We start from the raw sequence: 12,819 nt of genomic DNA, 5'->3' as shown, positions 1-12,819 counted from the left end.
AACTGCCCCCAAACCCCAAACTGCCCCCAGCGCCGCGGCGGAATTCCTGCCGCGGCGAAGGGGTTAAAAGACCATTTACTTGTTAATGAGGCTTTGTTGTTTTGTGAACTCTTCTTAGAGACCCTGCATCTCCACTCTGTCTATTGCTGGATGAATTAGCCCCCCCGGAATTTTTTTTGGAACCCCCCCCCTCGAAATTTGGCTCTAGTTGCGCCTGTGTCAGCCTCATGTGTAAATAAAAATAAGATACCGTCTCGGCTATATCCGTTCCCAGATGCAAGGGGCAGTCTACCAGTACTCTCCAGTTTCCCCCTCAGGTGGCAGAGGGACACTTGCATTTTGGGCACTAGATGGGCAATATGAAGGCTGGGATGGGGGGGCGTGGCTTCGGAGCCTTCGAAGATGGCCGCTACTCCCGGGAGCTCCGGCGAACCGTGAAGGAACGCGACCTCTGCTGGCAACATTTCTTCGCTGAAATCGCCGAAATTGTGCATTTTGCCAATCGGAACTGCAACTCTCCAGAATGATGCCTTTAGTTTTTCATAGGGTGAGGCTGGAAAGCTTATTTTAATGTTTTTTCTGTTACCTCACCGTCACGGCCGCCATTTTGATTTTTCAATGACTTTTTGCTCCTTACCTGCGGTTGTATGACGGCTCTGATCCATTTTTGGCTGCCTTTTTTGCTAGCAATATGTTCTCTCACCCTTTTTAAAGCAGCATCTATATTACTTGTTTGATGGTGAACCTACAGTTACTGCTCAACAATATTTCTTCGTTCCGGCTGGGCTTTTTTTCCTCCAAACTCTGACTCTGCTTTCGTCTGAAGGACTTTCAGTGTATTTTTCTCAGAGCATCATGCCTCGCGGCGGTTGTAATGCCGCCCGTTCCTCCATGGAGGGCAATTTAGAGGTTTTTAACCCTTTTGATGTTTTGCAAGAGCATACTGATGATACTACTAAGGACTGTGTTGGCGCCAAATCTACTACTCCTCGCTCAAATGCTAAACAAAATACCAAAATACCTTCTGCGTCACCGTCCACTTCTGGCAAAAGGGTGAAGGCGAACCCACCTTCTCCCACTAGTTCATCATCCCCGATCTCTATGGAACTCCTCTTAGATGAAATTCGTGCCCTTAAACCACATATGGAGGAAACAAACACCAGACTTCAAAATCTGGAAGCTAACTGGTCTCTCACTGAGAAGAGAGTTGGAGACTTGGAATTGCGGGTTGACTCCGTTAAAAATATCACAGCTCAGGTTCCTCTTATATCTCAGGAGGTGGCTCAGCTTAAACAGCAGGTGGAAATGTTAGAAAACCGTAATAGGCGTAATAATCTGCGCATTTATGGCCTATCTGAAGGTCTTGAAGGGGCCAATCCAATCTCATTTTTCAAATCTTTTTTGCCGACTCTTTTGGGTCTTCCAGAAAGTCCTTCATTGAACATTCAAAGGGCACACCGTTTAGGTCCCTTAGCTCGTTCTCCCTCAACGTCATCCACTAAACCGAGAGGAGTCATTTTATACTTTCTGGAGTACACAGATCTACTCAGAGTCCTGCAGGCTGCTAAACAACGCGGAAAGATTACTTGGAATGGTTCTGCTCTTTTCTTTGCCCAGGATTATGCCAAATCAACTGCTGATCGTCGGAAGAAATTCCTAGACATGAGACCTGCACTACGCAGTTTAAATGCGCGTTATGGTTTATTTCATCCATGCCTTTTTAAAGTAACATATAATAACAAAACTACTAGTTATGAAGACCCGGCACAGCTCCAGCAATTCCTGAACAGCTGCAGAACGGAGTCCATGGAAGTACCTCAGTCATGATGGACTTTTTGTTTTTAGCGGTGTCTATTTATCTCACCATTAATGATATTTAACTCTCCCCTCTTGTATTTTGTACCGTATTTTGTATCGCTATGTTTTGCTAACGTGTTCCCTCTTTTCTTCCCCTTCTTAGGTAGCGATTTTGTGGTTCCTCATCGTTCCTTGTTATCCTCAGCTTGCCTAGCGGATGTCCCTCCCTTCGTCGTCGCTGTAGAGTCCCCCGTTGTAGTGTCCCATCTTCCTCATGTGGCTTCACCAACCCCGTTCTTCACTGTTTTTGGTGGTATGTCTATTTGTCCTTCTTTGTTTTTATTACTTTTTCTGTCGTTTTATGCCTCTGTTTTTTGTACTAATTGTTTTTTCTCCTCTTTTCCCTCTTCTTTTCACTGCCTTCGCTTCTATCTCTGGTCATATCTCTTCTCCAGTTGTATTTCCTCTTGTTTATATTCGATCCTCAATATTTTTGCTTCATATTCTTCTACCTTTAGCCTATTCTTTCCAAGTCTCTCTCTTACTTCATGTTTTTTCTCTCTATTTCTTAGCTACTCCTCTAAAGCAATATCATTTTTTCTCCATTTTTTTCAAGATGCTTTGTATTTATCATTATGTATATATCTGACTTCCACATAATCTCTTTGGTTAATTTGTAATTTTTAAATGTCGTTAAATTTAATTACATGGAATGTTAAAGGATTGGGTTCTCCCATTAAACGGCAGCGTGTATTATCTCACCTAGCAAATTTGAAAGGGGATATTGTGTTATTACAGGAGATTCATATAAAAGAAGTTGAAGTTGCCAAGTTACGTCGTAATTGGGTGGGTCACGTTTTTGCATCGCCTGGTTCAGGGAAACGTAATGGTGTTGCTATTCTCTGCCATAAACGCTTAAATATCAAGGTAATACACCAGGCCAAGGATGCTGAGGGTAGATGGGTGAGTGCATCTTTGTTAATTGATAACATTCCTATCACTATTTTCAATGTGTATGCTCCTACTACACAGGACAAACTATTTTGGCCACAGATGCTCACTTCATTGATGCAATCCTCTGATGACTATCTCATCCTAGGAGGGGATTGTAACATGACTGTAGACCCCCTTATTGATCGTCACTCCAAGTGCCATTTCTCTCCCTCTCTGATGCACACTCAATTTACCTCTACTCTCTCCCAACGGTCTCTCGTTGATTCCTGGAGACTTTGCCACCCTACACTCAGGGAATACACATACTACTCACCAGCCCACTCATCACAATCCCGGATCGACTACATTTTTATTTCTAAAGCCTTGATTCAACATATTACTCATTCTGAAATAGGTTCTATTTTAATTTCCGATCACGCCCCAGTTTCCTTACACCTAGACCTACTTCCACCTGTAAAAGGCACTAGAAGATGGCGGTTTAACAATTCTCTTTTATTAGATCCCAATTTTACCCCGGCTTTTCTTGAGTTCTCTTCCTTATTTTTTACCGAAAATGAATCTCCTATGATTTCCCCTCAAGTGTTATGGGATACCTTTAAAGCTGCTTCTAGGGATTTCATTATTTCTTTTGTCTCTCATAAAAGGCGTGTTGCTTCCCAATCTTTACAATCGATTAATTTACAAATTAAACAAATGGAACATTCCTACTACGCGACTAAATCCCCCTCTGATCTGGATAAACTTCTCAAGGCTAAATTTTCATTCAATAAAGCTTCTACTGAAACTGCGAACTTATGCTTACTCAAGTCTAGCGCCAAATACTACACGGCTCAAAATAAGGCTGGCAACCTTCTTGCCAAATACCTTAAAGTTAAGAGGGAACGCACAAGAATTGAATCTATTATTTCCTCATCTAACATCACACTCCATAAAGATGAGGATATTCTGATGGAATTTACAAATTTTTATCAAAAACTTTATACTCCGGAATCCCCTCCCTTGTCAACTGATATAGGTCAATACTTATCCTCTATCCCCTCACCTTCTTTCCCAGATGTTGACTTTGCCCCTTTGGAGGCTGATATAAGCCTTAAAGACATTCAGGACTCCATTCAAGTGCTTAAAAAAGGCAAAGCTCCTGGACCAGATGGTTTTACAATCGAATTCTACTTACATTTTTCTAAGCTGCTGGTTCCTAAGCTTCATCAACTGTTCTCCTTTTTTATCTCTTCCAAAAAATCTGAGGGCTCCTTTCAGGAAGCCTTGATTTGCCTCCTTCCTAAAGAAAATAAAGACCATACCCTATGTAAGAATTACAGACCCATCTCTCTAATTAATCTGGATTACAAAATCTTTGCAAAAATTCTGGCACTCCGTCTTGATAAAATTTTACCTCACCTGATTGGAAAGGAGCAATGTGGTTTCGTCAAAGGCCGTCACCTCTCGGACAATACTCGACTCTTTTTTAACGTATTAAGTAAATCTCACTCCTACCCTCATTCTTTAGCTGCTATTGCGTTGGACGCCGAAAAGGCTTTCGATAGGGTCAATTGGCAGTTTATGTTTGCAGTTCTTGCTTGGTTTGGTTTTGGTCCGAAATTCCTCGCATACATCTCTTTATTATACTCCTTTCCTAGATCATTTATATTAGCTAATGGCCTTGTTTCTTCTTCATTTCCCTTATTTAGAGGTGTCCGACAAGGTTGTCCCCTTTCCCCTCTTCTTTTTATTTTAGCATTAGAACCTTTTCTGACAAAGCTCCGAGAAAACATCAAGATCACCGGCTTTCCATATGGGGATAAGTATTTGAAACTTTCGGCCTATGCGGATGACATACTTTTATTTATTTCTAATCCTAAATCCTCTATTCCTTCCTTTTTATCCGAAGTTGCTGAGTTCGCGAAGGTGTCAGGTTATAAGTTAAATGTAGACAAGTGTGAGATCCTTCCACTAAATAAATTCTGTTTCCACGCTGACTTTTTGACCTCATCCTTTCATTGGAGCCCGACTCAGATTAAATACTTGGGTTTGTGGTTTAAACCCTCTATTAAGGACACTGTCGCACTAAACCTTAAAAACTTATTAGCAACTCTAAAAGATTCTACAACTCGGTGGCACCCTTTGTTTTTATCTTGGTGGGGTAGATTGGACTCTATTAAAATGATGTTAGTTCCGATAATTTTGTTCTATTTGTCCAATCTTCCAATCAATATACCTAAATCTTTTTATAAAAATATTTATTCCATCTTATCCAAGTTCCTATGGCATCATAAGAAACCTAGGATGTCTTTTGCCAGACTCAAATGCCCTAAGCAGTTAGGTGGAGTTAACTTTCCAGATTTTGCGACGTATCATGCCTCATTTTTTCTCCAACACTCTGTTCCCCTTTTATCTGATCATAATTCTGATGCTCCTTCTCAACCTTTGTGGGTAGATATTGAGTCTTCTTTCTTTCATCCTTTCACCTTTGAAGAATTTATATCTTTGTCCCACATTCCCAAGAACTTTTCCCTTCCCATTCTTAAAAATTCTAGGAAAGCGTTTTCCCCTCTTTTTGTGGATGGTTCTGATGATCGCTCACGCTTCTTGCATTCCCCCCTATGGTACAACCCTCTTATTAAATTAAAAAATAGGACACTCTTTTGGAAAGACTGGAGAGACCTTGGTCTTATTTGGACTCATCAACTGTTTCATGAAGGTTCGTGTGTTTCTTTTAATACTCTTCAATCTCGTTTCTCTTTACCAGTCTCCTTTGAACCGAAATATAATCTCATACGTGTAGCTGCACAGAGTAGCTATGATTCCCTTTCCTCATCTACCACTCACACTATCCCTTCTCCTCTTCCTCTCCCTTGTTTACTTGCCTCTTCTTCTGCTTCCCAAATTTATAGAAAATTGAGAGAAACTCCTGCTACCCAGGGCAAATCCAAAGTAGAATCGGATTGGGAGACAGACTTAGAGGAATCCTTTTCTCCTACCATATGGCAGAAAATCTGGATCAAGATAAGGAAGTCGTCTCGAGCAGCTAATACAACCCAGACGCTATTTTTCATCTATAATAGACTTTTGATCACCCCTGCTAAATTGAGCGCGATTGACTCTTCTGTGCCTTCTACTTGTTGGACGTGTTCGGCCCCACTAGCAGATCTTAAACATATGTTATTTACATGCCCAGTGACTTACAAATTCTGGAATGACGTGTGGCAGCAGATCAATAAAATCTTTTCAACACACTTCCCCTTTACTCTCTCACATATTTTCCTGGGTAGTCTTTCCGACATATGGTCTTTCTCCACTACAGACACTCCTATTATTGACCTGCTCATAGCTGTGGCGTTTCAACAAATCACTAAGTCGTGGAAGGATGCCTCAAATATTTCTTTTCAGGCTTGGTGGTATGGGGTTTGTTATCACCATAGATTAGACAGGGCCTATGTATATCCCATTACCCTTGCTATTAAACGCGATGTATTATGGATACCAATTACAAACTTTTTGAATGAAGCTGCTCGTTCTCGGCCATTACACAATCCTCGTACAGAGGAAGTTCCCAATCCTCCTTGAACATATTATTGTTGTTTTTTAAGCATCTATACGTATAAAATGTTTGTATTCCTGAATATTTCATATGTTATGACTAGAGAAGTCTCTTTATACTCAATTGTACTTTTATACTTCTTATACATGCATGTTATACAGCAATAATATTTATACTTTTTATATTTCTACTTTGCTCTAATATTTGACAGTCTCTTTTTTCCCTTTTTGTTCCCTTCCCTTACCTCTTCCTTCCCTCCCTTCTCATAGGACAATTTTCTTTGTAATTGAATTTAGTCATGATGTTTTATTACGATTCTGTTATATTTAAATCTCAATAAAATTTTCTTTAAAACTTAAAAATGAAGGCTGGGATGGCAAATGATATCATTATTTGGCTTAGGAATCCAATCTACGTGGCCAACTGTTTGGTCAACGTGGCAAGCTCAGTGTTTAGCAAGAATGTACGGTTATAGATTTTTTGTGTTTTTTAACACAAACTTTATCGCATTTTTTTCCAATAGTGGGCATTAAAGGAGAATGACTTTTCAAGTAGCGCACGAGTACAAAAGTTGGAAGTCAATAGCATGTATCAAGTGACATGAGAGTGGCATCCAATTTCAGTCTCGAGCAAACTCAGGGAATAAGAAAACACCAAGATGAAGTAACATAGTCAACCCCCACTCGGATCCCAAACCAGAGAAAGATCCTAGTGTGTGAATGTACGTTTATAGATGACACTTGATGATTACATCATTAAATCAATATTTAAATATTCTCACGAGGTAATTTAAATTGATGCACTGTTCTTAGTGGCAAAGCTCCAAGTTACGTTTGCATTATCCACATAAAGCAGTTTAACATATAATTCAGTATTTTGTGGCAGCATGTGTGCTTGACGTATTAAGAAATGGACAATGGAATTAAACGTCGTTCTGAAAAGGGGCCTTCAAATAGGTCTTGCCAAGGGCCCGCAAAATCCCTAAAATGTCACTTTCTGGTTTTGTCATATTTGTTTACGCTGAATGTTTGCTGATATATATAGCCGCTGAATGTTAAACGTGACTGGAGCATAGCTTGTATTTCGTAGCACGATTTAAGTATCTTTTCAGGGGCGCGCCAGTGTAGGGATGCATGGCAGACGTTTTCAGATGGCCTGGCTGGGATCAACAAACTTCAGAGGGGTTCCAAATGGGCGAGAACCTGTTTCGTAATTTTATTCTGTTGAGCGAACAGAGAAAACATAGTAGATCCAGCACCTGGCGCCATCTAGTGGTTATATCCCTATATAAATACTGCACGCTTGTTTTGAACATTTCTAAATAAACGTGGCAGCGCGAGGGCTGGGCCATGAAAACGCGCTTGGTTTGAGGATTATTCACCTCTCTTTCCCTCTCTTCAGCTGCGCCTGAGCTTGGGCAGCTTCTGTTTTACGGCTTCTGGTATTCATTGTGTAGTTCTGAGAAGTGTAATGCGCTCAAAACTCGGACAAGCACATTTCAAGGTGTTTCTAAGTATTTACAGGCACAAGTAGTGTAGTGTCCTGCGAGACACGTTCTAGTGTTTCAACAGGAAGCTGTAATCCCAGCCACTCCCTCGAGGGCTGGACACACTGCACCCCACACCCATCCATCACGGGTGTCACGAGTGACGTGGCCCCGTCAATAAAAGGGCCCGAGTGCACGTGCTCGTGGCCAGTTACCACACCACTCCCCAAGTGTCCGTGTCAGTCATTGATTGTCATGTGGGCCTGAGGCCCGACTTTACATTGGCGACGAGCGGGGTTGATCCCTGCGTGTTAACTGTCGTCCGCCTGCCTTGTCGTGGGAGAGTATCGGCCAGAGCATAGGCCACCCAGCACCGGCGGACAACACGACAGCATCGGATTCCGGCAGGACACATTCCTGGTCACCCGGCGAACCCTACGGCATCCACCGGTAAGGCCCCTGCAGCGGTGGGCTAACCTGTCCAAAAAGGGCGAGTGCAGCGGCCGCCACATGGCTCCCTCGAGGGAAAAGGAAGCACATAGGGGGTAGCGTCGCCTCCAGGCAACACCACTACCCTGGTCGCAACCCCCCGCGTTCGTGCAGCCAAGATCAGATGACGGCGTATCAATCGATACCCACCGATAACACCTCCCCGGTAGGGGGGTCAAAAGATGACACGGCGCCGCGATCCGGAGGGACGAGAGCGCTCGGCTTCATAACCTCCCTGCGGCTGCACACGTGAAGCAGGAGCGGCACCCCTAGCAGAGACTGCTGGCCTTGTAGCCCGGCGTACGGAGATAGCGCCCGGCTGCAGTGGAGGGTAGGCCCATACGGTATTCCGGTGCCTCACTTCAGCCCAGCATGAAACAGAGCGATAGCGGGCCATCTGCAAGGCACTACAAGACTCGGCACTGCAAGAATCTACCGAACGGCTGCCTCCCCCGATATCTCCCTCTCTGTCTGCAACCCTCCAGCAGGCTGCCCACACCTACCCATTACAGGAGGAAAAGAAAGGGAACACCTACATTGCCACGAAGTACCGCCAAGCCCGCCTTCACGACTTTCGAGGGTACCCCAGCCTGCAACCGGTGAAGGACTGCCAGCGCCCCGGGTGAAAAGGGTCTGCGCCATCTAGTGGCCACACGCAGCGCTACAACAGGACCTCTACCATCAAGGGTGCCTGCAGGCTATCCGCCGCATGCTGTCGGTGGGAATCCCAGAAGACAACCACAGCACCTCCTGGCGGCCTCCATACTGCCCGGCCTGTGCAAATTGCCTGCAGGGCCCTCAGCCCATTCTCCCTAGATTGTGGATATCGGCAGTACGGAAGGCCCAGCTGCTCCAGCACACTGCCTATAGAGGCAAAGTCAGCAGAACGGAACACTGACCCTGGTAGGAAGATAAAGGCTCGCGTCCCGCAGGACAATGAAGCGCGACGTCTGCTCAGAGCGATCTGCAGTCTAAGGCACAGCATTGAGGATGGCGGCTGTAGTGCAACCTGAAGGCCAAGAGTACAACAGAGCTCCCTCTTTCATCGCAAGCCGGCAACACAGTGGTGCCCGAAACACTGCAAAACCCTACTAACTAAAGTAAACACAATCACCAGGTCCAAGTGTGCACACCACCATTAGGAGAGAACGCTGCCTACTGAGACAGACTGCACAGCAAGTACAACTTCGAAGACAGCAAAGTCTCCAGGTAGCCGCCACGCTCAAGGTGCCCCAAGCTGCACCAGCATCCTATAAGCAAGAGCACTGCCTGCCACCTCTGCAAAGTACGGGGAGCCACCACCACGAGTGAACGACCAGCCAGAACGCAACGTCTCAAGGTCACTCTCCCCGCTAACAGCTCTAGAGAAGCAGGCGCAGCGCCACCTGCTGATCCCGCACCGGCAACCCGGCCAGGTGAGGGAGCTGCATGACACGGACCTTGCCCAGAACCAAGCCGCTTCACCGCATCAGACCCTCAAGTGGCCGTCCTAAGCACCAAGAAGCGCAACGGAGAAGCGACCTGCCTGGCTCCCCTGATTTGCACCGCGCAGCACAGCGATATGAGGGAAAGCCGCCCCACCCGCTCGGAGACTCATATCTACTAAGCTGACGCAGGTTCAGGCAGCGACCCAGCGCCGACCTCAGCAGCAAAGGTGGAACCACGCTGCCACCTGCTGGTCATGGAGCAACATCGCACCACTTACAGAGACTCTCCCAGGTAGCCCACCAGTAGAGTTCCTCAATGACAGGGGGGCAGGTGCCGGGAGCAAAGGAGCCAGCAGTGCCCAGTGCGTGGAGAGGTGGTAGCCACCAAGGAGCAGGGGCTACCACGTGTGACAACACCACAAAGCAAGGTGCAACCCCCAAGCCTCGGGTGTACACCGAGAAAGTACAGAACACTAGAGAAATGGAAACATCCAGCCACACCGAGACAGCGGTTGTTTGATTCACCTGCCAGACCGAGTGAACAGCCGAAACCGGAGCAAGCACACACAGCACCCTCTGGTGAAAGCCGCCAGACACTTTGCTACCTCCTGCAACTATCCTTGCCAAGCTCACAAACAGGTACAGAGACAAAGTGCTGCCCTGTCTCACCGACAGAGAGTAGCCACAGGAGCACCGCAGAGCCAAAGCTGCTCAACCACGCCGAGAACCCTGGGAATGCAGCCATCCCGACATGGAGTCGGTGAAGACCGTGCACGTGGCGTGTAAACCCCAATAGCTGTCTGGCGCCACTGCAAGCAAGAAGATTGCATCACCCACCCCCACTTGCGAACAGGCACAACCGCCAACCACACCACAGGCACCCCAAGTGCCAGGAGACAGCGTCCAAGAACGAGATGTCCCCACAAAGAAACACAGCTGAGCGCAGCACAGAGAGCGACCATGTCCCCACTGCACCAGCGAAGCCCCGCAGAGGGCCGAAAGCGACACAGTGTCCTCCTCAACACAGCCTCAAGATGGAGTCGGCGGTGACCCACGACAGGCAAGAGAGGAGTCGCACCCGCAGCGGCCCGGAAGCGACACGGTGTCCGCGACACAGTGTCCTCCTCAACACAGCCTCAAGATGGAGTCGGCAGTGATCCACGGTAGGCAATAGAGGAGTCGCACGCACCACGTGGCCGGCCGCCACAGCAACAGATGCTCCAACGCCAGCGACACTCGACTGGACGTCACGTCGCCCAGCAAGCAAGGAGCGCGCAGGAGCGAAGGCAGACGCCAGCGCCCTGACGGTGCCGCTTCGAGGTCCAAGCACAACGCCCTCGAAGAAAGAAGAGTGACAGCCCTGTCACCCTGAAAAACCGGAAGACACAGGTAGACTGAATAGACCGGAAAAGGGAGAAGACCGGGGACTCACAGCAAGCCAAGAGCTCACCCTGACACATCGGACAGCCACCAAGGCGGACCACCGTCCCTGGGCACTGCCTCACAGGAGAACCGAACGTAAGCCGCAGCAGTTGCAAACCGCGTCTCTCCACAACACGTCTTCAGGTGAACGGCCACTCCCCAAGCGTCGGCTGTCCAAGTCAGGGGGCATCCCTGCTTCTGTCCGCAGATGCCATGGGTGAAGATCTGCCCTGAGTGTCCGTCCTCACACCGCCTCAAGATGGAGTCGGCAGTGGCCCCCAAGCCAGGCAAGAGAGGATCAACACACTCTACGTGTTAAGCCGCCATGGACACTCAACATCAGCAAGGCGGAAGCACGTGGCTGCCCAGGTCCATCCTAACATCCGAACTCTCCCAGCAAATCACCAACACCTGTCATTCCGAATCACCACATGGCTGGCAACCGTCACCCACGCCAGCCATCGGCACATGCGTCAAGCACCACTCCCTGAGTACCGATGGAATGGAGTCCTTAACCGTTGCCACACCAGCCGACTAAAGGGAACCCAAAACCTCCTGTGAACCTGGCCTACACCGGAACCGCGGCAGCAAGTGCAAGTCTTGGCCAAGACTCATCCACCCGTGAGGGTTGTGCGTGCGACCAAGCAACGGCTCCTCGGCGGTCCTGCAGCTGCCCCAGACGGCACACAAGCAGCGGCTCCAGCGCAGCCTTCCTATAGTCCCGCAGCAACCCCGACAACGGGCCTCCCCAGGCGGGAGAGCGAGAAGAGACATTGCCCCACCGACAGGGTACCGATCACAGCCAAGCGTTCCACAGGGACAGTCGGTCCAGCAACACCTCCGTGAACTCTCACATTAGACCCCGTCCATGATCATGACGCAGCCCACCAAAAGAACTAGTAGATCTCACCACAGACCATCACCGACGTCAGCCAAGAGGAAGCCATGCAAGACCCGTCATTGTCAGCGAACGGACGGTAGGCAGCGGACGTCTCCAAGCCAGCGGTCGTGCCCTGAGTCCCTCAGGTTAAACTACGAGTGCCCGCGGAGAAGGTTCTGCTGCAAGCCAAGGCCACCAACCAACGTCTGATGTCGTCCTGCCACCTGACTCGAGAAGCTGATGGACCCTGTGGTATTTCATCAACTGTGTTTTTCCCCGCAGGTTGGACTTGACTTTTTGTTTTGTCCTTCAATAAAGTTGGGGAGGAATGTAGTGTCCTGCGAGACACGTTCTAGTGTTTCAACAGGAAGCTGTAATCCCAGCCACTCCCTCGAGGGCTGGACACACTGCACCCCACACCCATCCATCACGGGTGTCACGAGTGACGTGGCCCCGTCAATAAAAGTGCCCGAGTGCACGTGCTCGTGGCCAGTTACCACACCACTCCCCAAGTGTCCGTGTCAGTCATTGATTGTCATGTGGGCCTGAGGTCCGACTTTACAAGTAGTAGTTTTACGAAGTCCCTTACACCCACTGCAGCTTACACCACAAATTGCCCCTGTCAGCGCTGCCAATCAATGGCTGTACCAACACACTCACTAATCACAGTGGCGTAACGATAATTGAGGGGGCCCCCCTGCAAGGTTCGTGGAGGGCCCCCCTCCGGACTTTATCAGGAGCTCCCTGGCCGAAGTGCAGTGCTGAGGGGGCCCCCCTGGAGCTTGGGCCCACCCCCACTGGGGGGAGGGGGGATGCAGGGGCCTGT

The sequence above is a fragment of the Triturus cristatus genome, chromosome 2_2 (assembly GCF_964204655.1).
Source record: "Triturus cristatus chromosome 2_2, aTriCri1.1, whole genome shotgun sequence".
NCBI classification, from domain to species: domain Eukaryota; kingdom Metazoa; phylum Chordata; class Amphibia; order Caudata; family Salamandridae; genus Triturus; species Triturus cristatus.
This window is presented reverse-complemented; position numbering follows the sequence as displayed.